Consider the following 8,443-nt stretch of genomic DNA (forward strand, 5'->3'; position numbering starts at 1 on the left):
GATTCAAAAGCCGGGAAGTGCGATCGAACGCGCGCAAGAAAACGTTGCAAAAAAGATCAGACCATTATGTGTCAGATAAAACGGCGGAAAATTGGATTACCTTGGGAAGCCGGCGCAAAGCTAGATTCCTAAACACACAGTAAGCTGAAGGAAATAATTCTCATTGCAGATTATATGCGGATATTAAATCGTAAAAATTCTCAATGTGTTTGAAGTATTTTCAGGATATAATCCTTAATTGTTAGTTTTCAACTTTACGTCAACACGGTGTTATAAATTGTTTTTTTTTTTTTATTATTTCTTTAATGAACGTCCGGCCAGCGGTACTCGTCCGGTCGTTTGCCTCGTGTGCAAAACAACAATATATCCTCATAAATCTCTCGGCCGCGAAAGAGTCTCCGGTGAATTCTTTCGTGGTTTTTTGAACATATATAAACGACAATCCTGTTGAATGTGCATGATCGATAGCGATCGAAAACACGACACGAATTCGTCTCCTCCCGAGGAGAGAGAGCGTCGTCTTATTACGAGCACGAAAAGTCGATCAATCTCGATATATCGAAGGGGAAATAAAACTAGCCGCGTTGTAGTGTCGCGCGCGCGATTAGACGCTCGCGAAGGCTAAGGTGCACTCGAAGCGAATTGTCGTCCAACTGCTGCACAGATTAGGGACGCGGATCGGCACGTGACGGATCGATGCGTACGTGCCGGTGACGCGTACAATTCGCCGTTGTTTGGACGTTTAACGTCGATCGTTTTCGCGATATGTATGCGCAAACACGTACAGAAATATAAACATATCGTTTCCGTCGAACAAACAAGTCTGTCAATTCGAGCGAGCTGTTTTGACTTCTGGTCCCGTGGAACTCCCAATACCGACCTCGAAAACGTCACCGAATGTTCGGAAAATAAATGTCCATTTGCGCGACGAGTAAATATTCTTATCTCTCATTGCGGTAACATCAAGCAACGTAACAATTACGCGTTTATCGTTCATCAAACATCAGTCACTTCAAACGCTAAAAGAATCACACATCCGGAATTGCAATTTATATTTGCGATTTTGAGTAGTTTTATCTCTGTAACAAAAAAGATAAAAAAAAAAACAATTAAGTGCGAAATATTGAAAATCCTCGCGAAGCTGAAACATTGCATGGATTTTTGTCAATTAGGGTAAAAAGACCCAATTACTGTCACCTGAATAATAAACTCTGGCGTTAGCGATTTGTTTTTACTACTTATTTATCAAAAACATGTGTTTTTCTTCTTATCTGGTATTATTCGATGTCTCTGATATAAGGAACAAAATAATACCGCCTCTCAAAATCTCTATTTTTTTATTTATAAATTTAATAATTAAAAAAGAACGATGCGAGGAGAGCTATTACCGTCACCCCCTAAAATGAAAGAAATGAGACAAGAATGTTGAGTGCTGGATTTTTTGTTATATTAATTGCACTTAAAATTCTATGTTAGATTGTTTTCATGCAAAACTTTTTAGAATTTATTTAATATTTTAAATAAAATAGCTTAGGGTGACGGTAATTGGGTCTTTTACCCTAATTATTTCAATATTAAAGAAATTCAAAATATAATAGTAAATTTTTTATTTCCCGACGAAGTAACGGACGTGGTTAAACTGGATGTACACTCCGGTTGTTCCACGAGTGTTAATAGACTTAAGCGCGCGGCAAAAATTAAACGAACACACCGGAGATTATGTAATATAGGCCGCGCATATTTTTTGCGCGCGAATTATAACGACGGGACACATCCCACTTCCTCTCGCGAGTTTGAAGAAGTCGAGAACCGGCGCGCGTAAAATCTTTTTTTTTTTACAAGCGCGATTGATTGCGCGGCGGCGGAATCTTATAAAATTGCTCATTCGCGAGCGACGATCGCATCTATCATATCCGCCAAACAACGGAAACACCATTGTTAATGAGGCGCACATTCTGCTCGTAGATTATCGTTTTCCATTTTAAAATTGGTGGTCGATAAATCATCTGCGCGCGCATGCACACACACACCCGCCCATACGTTTTCGCGGAATTACTTGGCGCTAATTACGACGATTCCCGGAGTTTTCCGCTCGAACGGTGGGTGTGTATACGACCGATGATGGGTGTATAACGAGAAGAACGCACGCACAGTTTCGTTATACTTCACTAACGAACTACGAAATGCGTCTGTACACGTCTGTTTAATTAAAAAAAAAAATCTAGAACGCGCGATACTTAACGCTCCCCTCAATCGTAAAATTGATGGAACACGAGTCACGCACCCGATTCCCCCCGTACAAAGGGAGTATGTACACACCTTTATTTATTTTCTTTCTTCTCGTAAAACGTACAGCTGAATGCGGGAGGGGTGATAAAAATAGGGGAAAAATAAAATTGACGCTACCGCGAGGGGACGCGGTCTTTGAGACGGAAATTGCGTGACTGGTTTGAATCACCCCCTCACGTAAGCTGAAAATATTATATCATTGATTCAACTCGGAAGTTTGTTTCTCCGTGTCGGGGAAAAAAAAAACGGAATTTTTTTTTGTCAAAAAGCAATCGTATGAGAGAGAATTTGAAAATAAGTTGACGGAGGGCTAAGCGCTTTTCTACGTCGATCGAAACGCAATTTGAAATCGAAAGAAATTAACAATGTTCCCGATGTAGGTTCCCGCGTGCGTTTTCGCGAAAACCTCGCGGAAGTTCACGCGCCGGTGCACTCGCTTGCGCACACTCTCGCGTAAGGAAAGTCACGTATATATAGGTACCTGACTAATGTCGCGGCTGGCGAAACCGGTTGTGCAGAAAGTCCACCGCGACAACCTTGAGTCGCGAACGCACCACCACGTCGTCGCCGTTGTCACTATCTCGGTGGCCGATCGAGGTGAGACGTTTTCTCCGCGTGCAAATTCGAACGTGCAAGTTCACGGTTTTTCCCCGTCCGTTCGCCATTTTTCTCTCTCTCTCTCTCTCTCTCTCTCTCTTTCGGACGAAAAACTATCGAATTATTAGTCAACTAGCACTATTTCATTTTGTCTATTATCATTTTGTGACACGTATATAGACACACGCACACACGCACGCACGCACGCGCAATGAGGAGCAATTGATAAATAAACTTGCTTTCAATCAAGTTCAACTAACGAGAATTAAGCGGGATTATTTTCAATAACAAAGTTCTATGAAATCGCAAATTCTACCTCAATGCGTAATTAGCAATGAAAATCTCAATAAACACAGTTGCAATTTACCTTTGCGGTCGAAGCGCGCAAAATTACCTTACCATAAATTAACATAAATTCCCCGTCGTGAAAATCACAACGTAGATACATCCGCGCACATTACAATATTCTACAATATAACACACAACATTTTTCGAGTGTGTGTGTGTATATAGCGCGAGATTTGCATCGGGGGGAAATTAAATTTTCCTCATATCTTTGTTTCAACGTACGTACATATTTTCATTACGTTAATTCTACTCGCTATTTTTTCTTTGCACTCACGTAATTTTTTTTACCTCTTATTATTTAAAAGCCAAGTTTTCTCGTTGGTTTTTCATTAAAAAAAAATTAAAAAAAAAAAAAAAAAAATCTCGAAAAATAAAATACTTGTGTTTCTCGCTGCCTCATTCTTTCTCACAATCGACGTTTCTCGATTGCGAGCGAGAGAGTTAAATTGCGGTTTGTAACTCCGTCTTCGCGAACGGTCACGGAGGATTGATTCGTCGCGAAAACGCGAATTCATAATGACGGCGGTGAATCGTGATGCGTTTTCGCGAGGATACAAACAACAAAAACGTTTCTTTCTCACAAGACGAAGAAACGGGCAGGGATAATTGTTTCTCTTTTTTTTTGTTCTTCTCTTTCTAAAACTTGTATCCCCGCAACGTTCAGCGACACGCTAAGTTTTCTTCGCTTCTTGTCGCTTTTTTATTGCAGGTAAACAACTTCAACGGGGCACGTTTCCCTGAGGTCACAGCCTTCTAGTCAGGTCATCGGATTCCACGGCGATTAATGCGCAAACATGTCGGAGAAGAAAAGTATTTAGTTCTTTATGAGAAGAGATATAGATATATATATTAAGATGTATATATACGTAGTTGTTTTTCACACTCACAATAGAAGTTGTAAGTCACGTATTAGCACATGCTATTTCTAGGAACATCTATTGGGTCAAGGCGCGCTAGTGAAGTGACGTAAAATTTCGTGTACGAATACAATTAATACGCAAGGTAACTCGAATGCCACACTCGAAAACACCTGATTCGCAATTTGTAAACAACAATACATTTAACAATGAGTATTGCTGTCGCATAAAAACATTGTTTGTAATTAAAATTTAAAATAAAATTTTCAATTTGTCACCTAATATCTGATCTTCTGACTGAAACAAAACGGTGTAAAGCTAGTTATTTTTGTTAAAAAAAAAAAAAAAACCTCCCGACGTGAACCGGCATGAGAAAACTTGAACGTGACAGTTGAATTAGTCGCTTGTAAACAAGCACTTCAATTACGTGTTCTTATTCAATTCTCAGAGTAAATATCACACAAGGACATTTTCCGTAATTTCACACTCCATCATGAAGATATCGATTGCGAGTGTAGAGTTCCGTTCTTGCGACGTATACCTCGTCTTTCTCTCTCTCTCTCTCTTTCTCGCGCTAAAAAGATGTTGCTTTGACCGGTCGCTCAACTCTATAACCACCCCCTGTAAATACGCGCCTCCTACTATCCTCGGTGAATTAGCACATTATGTAACGTAACTAGAGAGAGAGAGAGAGAGAGAGAGACCGCCGCGCAAACCTCGATTCTCCGTGAATATGACACTTTCTTTCGCGCGAAATTTCCTCGCGCGGATGAAAAACAACCGACGGATTTGAGAAATGGAATCTATTTGGAAAAAAATGTGTTCCGAGTAAAAAATTTTATCTTACAAGAAAAAAATAAGCGTAAAATATAATTAAAAATTCTTGAGAGCGTTTCTGAGGTTAATTATTTTTTGAAAACGTTTCCTTCAAACATCCCCCCGTCAATTTAACGGAAACAAAACAAGCCGGAAGATAAAAATCGTGATTTTCCAAAAAAAAAAAATTACATCACGAGACGCACGCACGGCACAAATACATTTAGTGAATTTTTACCTGACACTCGCAGCCTTTAAAGACTCTAAAGATACGATGTGCAGATCGAGATTGAAGAATTCGATGCATCGAGTGAACGCGGAGCGACACTCGTCTCGAGCACTTTCACGTCTCCGTCAATCCGCCTCTTCTTCGCCTTCAACAAGCTTATGCATTTTCGCGCTTCTCAATCGCGATCTTCAGATAATACGCAAGTATTATCCCTCCGTGTACATCATTACTTTTTTTTTTTTTTTTTTGGATTTCTAAACGGCGACGTCGCAAGTAAAATGACAAAACTGCGAACAAAATACGAAACTATATTTCAAATGTAGTTTTTCAGGAAAAAAAAAAACAAGACAGACACGTCAACATTTCACATTTTAATTAACATTTTAATTAATGTTTCTTAATACGTCGAAAAAATTCAAATTAAATTATATCAAAACTAGCCAATTAAAAGTAAAAAATACTAAATTGTAATTGTAATAAACACAATTACAATGTAATTAATGTTTTAACGTTTAATAATACGATACATAGGATACGTTCGAACAATTTGTTTCTCGTGTACTACGTTCTAGATTCTGCACTTTGTTCATCATTTGATATATTAAATCAAACAAAAAATGCTTGCGCACTCGTTCGTCAGCCAAGTTGCGCAAGATATATATATATATATATATATATCAAACAATAAGATGCGCGACGCAAGTCGCTCTGATTTTACTTTCGACCACTACCGACACACAAGACAGTCACTTGCGACCGACGAAAGCTGCCCGAACTTTCACAGCGAGATCGTTCACGCCGGCGACGGGCGTGCTAATGTTAGAAAGACCCGCCGAGTTTGTGTGTCGTTACACTCTTTTAGCTAAATATACTTGTTTACCTCCATAGATTCGGTCGCGAGACCTATTTACCGCGCCGGAGTTAATTTACAACCTCGCTCAATTCTATCTCCGCTCGTTAAACGCGCGCGCGCGCATCTCTTGTTCTATATACTTCAGTATAAAATAATTTTAACATGAAACACCGAAACAAGAGTAACGTTAGTATATTCAATGTACACCTAGTTTCGCCACGTCAACTCGAGCGCCCATGAGAGTTCCTTAAAGAAGATTGCGCTTAAACGCTCGGTCGGTCTTAATTAAGACGGATTATATCCGAGGGAGACAGCCAAATGATCAAGCGCGCGAAATCCGCGAAGTCATTAGTTGCAAGCGGTGTTGCAACGACATCCAACTTCAATCCCCGATCGATCCCATGATGCAATCTTGCGTCATTTTGCATTCCTCGCCTCAAGTGATTCTATCGATAAGCCACGGTTTCTGAAATTGTTTTTCGCGATTAGTCAATTGGCTCGCTTTCAAATAGAGAGATTGCACACACGCAATTATGTGTAAATAAAAAAAAATTGACCTCGTTTTCTTATTTCCCTTCCGTTCGCGCGATTTCCAAAAGACACAATATTATTTACATTCAAAAAGACACGAAAATAATTTCGAAATGTAAAATTTCCAATTTTTCTTAAATTATTTTCTCTCCGTCTTTCGACCTCGTCTTTCACGACCCTCTTTCACGTTCTCCTCGCGGAGAGATAACGCGAGAGACGAGTCCTCGAGAGAAGCGAACGATCATCGACGTCTCACTCCGCGTGACTTCCAGTCGGAAGGCCGATCGGTGCTTTCACCTCACTTACGATCGTCCTCGTCACGAGCGCTCTCGTCAAGGCCGTTTCGAGGATGTCACACACAACTTCTGCGTCATTCTTGTAACCGGGATATACACGCGATTTGTACGCGCGCATATAGGAGAGTGCGCCTAGATAAGACGGATTAATATTTAATTACGCTTAGGGCGACTAGCGCGACGCGCTTTACTTTAGACGGTGGTAGTTCGCGCCGTGTTCTGCTTTCAACATCGACGAAACACGCCTCGATGAACGATTTGAACATTTTGCTCTTGAAAATTGCGATGTCTCATTTGTTGAAATTGTTTGCGCACACACAAGTATATTCAACAAAATAGAAAAAAAGAATGAGAACAAAAAAAAAAAAAAAAAATACACTTTCGATATCGCGCGCATTCGACAGACAAAAATAAACTATTTGAATTTTTTTTAATTTTACACGTATCTGTGTGAATAATTTAGAACGATCGACGTAAACGCACGTTAATATTAATGTTAAATATCATGGGGATTTAACATTAATATTAACGTGCACACACATGTCGATCGTTTTGAAGTATTAAAATAGATACGTGTAAAATGTAAAAAATTCAAATATGTTAAATTCCTATACGGTATTTAACATTAATATTAACTTGCACATATGTCGATCGTTTGAAATTATTCACACAGCTACGTACAAAATGTAAAAAATTCAAATAGTTTACTTTTGTCTGTCGAATGCACGTGAAGATTTTTAATAACGTGTGTATTTTTCGCAATTTAGATTATGTGTGAGCGGCGTATGTTACGTAAACGTTATCCGGCACACGTTTCTTTTTCTTTTTTTTTTTTTTTTTTTCATTTACATCCAACGGAAAAATGAATAAACTTTATTTTTTTGAAATAAAAGGAAATATTTCGAGAGCGATAGAAACACAAACCGGTTGGTTCCGCGGCGGTGTTTACAGAATTATTGTGTATTTTATTGAATATAGCAAAACGCGTGTACGGTAAGGTGGTCGAACAGCTGTGTGTGATTTCGCACGGTCGCTCGTGTGTCGGTTCCGCATAAATTTAAAATTGGTGCAACGAGGACGATCGATCCCGCGACGGTTTTCGGTAGTGAACTGTTATGATTATCGCGCGTCTACCTGTTCATATCTATACGTCAAATTGCAGAGTGCAGGTGTTAAAGCTTATCGACCGTCTGTGATTACTTCGACAAGACCTTACGATCCCTGCACATTATCGATTACGATGTACAACCCTGCACGGCACGCGCTCTCGACCGTCGTTAATCGACATTTGCGTTATCACGTAAGCAATGCGCGATAAGAGTCCGAGAGAGCTCTAAGGTTTTGCTATTTGCTTATTTGCATTGCGCGTATTTGTTTTTTTCAACGTTTCGCTCTTCCTCTCACGCGACAAGCACCGATTCACATTGAACTCCTTCTCGTCTGTGTATTCACCGAAAAAATTGTATTCTTGTTTTGAGGATATCCCACTTACTTTGAGTATATTTTATACTAAAATAGGCGCCAAGAAGAGTTTCTTATTTTAAGAAAAAAATCCTCTAAATAGTAATATTGATAAGAATATATACTGATTAGAATATAAAAAGCCTCTATAGAAAAACATATATAT

The 8,443-nt window shown here is 39.3% G+C and overlaps 1 protein-coding gene across 4 annotated transcripts in view; it reads right to left on the reverse strand.

The window, feature by feature from the left end:
* Nucleotides 1–8,443, reverse strand: part of LOC109859148 (beta-1,4-glucuronyltransferase 1) — a 32,334-nt gene that overhangs the window by 17,853 nt on the left and 6,038 nt on the right. Inside the window, exon 3 of one of the 4 annotated variants that reach the window (XM_020437107.1) lies at nucleotides 5,146–5,423. The exons of 2 other annotated variants lie outside the window; for them this stretch is intronic. The gene's annotated coding sequence lies outside the window, so the exon portion shown is untranslated. Of the gene's footprint in view, nucleotides 1–2,770; nucleotides 2,790–5,145; nucleotides 5,424–8,443 lie in introns of those variants that run through there. One more of the 4 variants, XM_020437108.1, reaches the window with a different exon arrangement.

The sequence above is a fragment of the Pseudomyrmex gracilis genome, unplaced genomic scaffold (assembly GCF_002006095.1).
Source record: "Pseudomyrmex gracilis isolate BER0280 unplaced genomic scaffold, ASM200609v1 scaffold_243, whole genome shotgun sequence".
Lineage (NCBI taxonomy): Eukaryota > Metazoa > Arthropoda > Insecta > Hymenoptera > Formicidae > Pseudomyrmex > Pseudomyrmex gracilis.